The sequence below is a fragment of the Myotis brandtii genome, unplaced genomic scaffold (assembly GCF_000412655.1).
Source record: "Myotis brandtii unplaced genomic scaffold, ASM41265v1 scaffold116, whole genome shotgun sequence".
NCBI classification, from domain to species: Eukaryota; Metazoa; Chordata; class Mammalia; order Chiroptera; family Vespertilionidae; genus Myotis; species Myotis brandtii.
In genome coordinates, this window is record NW_005354010.1 from 40,745 (window position 1) to 42,485 (window position 1,741).

Consider the following 1,741-nt stretch of genomic DNA (forward strand, 5'->3'; position numbering starts at 1 on the left):
ACATTGCCTTTATTGTTTTAGTAACATTCACTATATCTTTGATGTCATTTCGTGAGTCTCGTATATTTTTTAAGTATGGTTGATGATTGGTGTTGGATTTGAGTCTGTGACCACAAAGAAAGTGATGAACTTTATATTCAATATGAAAGGGTACCGATTTCTAATTGCATTTTTATTTGCAGTTATATCTCTTCATGCGGTGTTATTTTGACCCACAATACAAAATAATACTTTCTTGCAGAATATTTGGAAATAGCCAAGGAGAGTTTGATGATGAAATGATGAAGAAGATGATAATGATGAGTGATGACTTGCAGGCTAAAACATCACCACATTCTGAGCACTTAAACATTTTTCCCATTAAATTTTTTTTTATTTGCTCTTAACATGTAATATGCAGGAAACAATTCAACATAACACTGAAATATGTATGTACCTATAATTATGGCGTCATATATGTTTTTTTTGTTTTCTTTTACCATACTAAAGATCAGGACACATGTAAAAGAAAACAAACAACAATAAAACAACCACTGCTCTTGTTAGTCTCTGAATGCCGTCCTTGAGTTAGTCTTCACCCTGGGCCTATTCCCTAAAAATAATTAGCGCACTCTTAGATGGTGAGAACACCTTAAGTCAAGCCCAACCATGTGTATCTGGGTATCAAACTACTTCCATTTTTCTCATTATTTCTCAATCCTGCTCATCTTTGATCAACCATTCCCATATCCCCTCTGTACTCTGCACTTATTTCTGTCTCAGTCAAGGATACATGGCACCATTCAATGTTGGTTCACCTTAGAGCAGCGGTTCTCAACCTGTGGGTCGCGACCCCTTTGGGGATCGAATGACCCTTTCAAAGGGGTCGCCTAAGACCATCGGAAAACACATATATAATTACATATTGTTTTTGTGATTAATCACTGTGCTTTAATTATGTTCAATTTGTAACAATGAAAATACATCCTGCATATCAGATATGTACATTACGATTCATAACAGTAGCAAAATTACAGTTATGAAGTAGCAACGAAAATAATTTTATGGTTGGGGGTCACCACAACATGAGGAACTGTATTAAAGGGTCGGGCATTACTGTCTTAGAGGATGAGACTCACAAACTCTAACCTGTGCATAATGGTTATATATCCATCATAGTTTTCTGTAGTAGTTGTTTCTAGCCAATCAAACTCTGTCCAGTTTTGCCTTGACAGAGACAGTGATCTGCTGCACCCAGCCTAAGGAGTTGAGCAGGGGACTACAGAGGCAGGATAACTCTAACATTCATTTTCTAAGCGGCTACATATATGTATTGTGAGCTTGTCATTAACCAGGGACTTGGCTGTTGTAGCTTTTAGAGGCAATTGGGTCATTTAGTGAGCATGCTCTCCTCCAAGGTACTTACTTTAACAAAACTTACTGCAGCAAACAAAAATACAACTATAACAGAATATACATATTCCTATATATACATAGAGAAATATTTCATAGCTGTTTATCTGAAATTCAAGATAAACAGTATTAGTAGAGAAATAATATTTACTATAACCATTATGCTTTAATATGTAATATCAGTATATATACATACTAGAGGCCCGGTGCACGAAATTCGTGCACTGGGGATGGGTGGGGGTTCCCTTAGCCCAGCATGTGCCCTCTTGCAGTCCGGGACCCCTCCCTTGTTACTGAACACCTGCTTGCTGCTTCCTACCGCTTGGCTTGCTGCTCCTTAGTGCTGCCA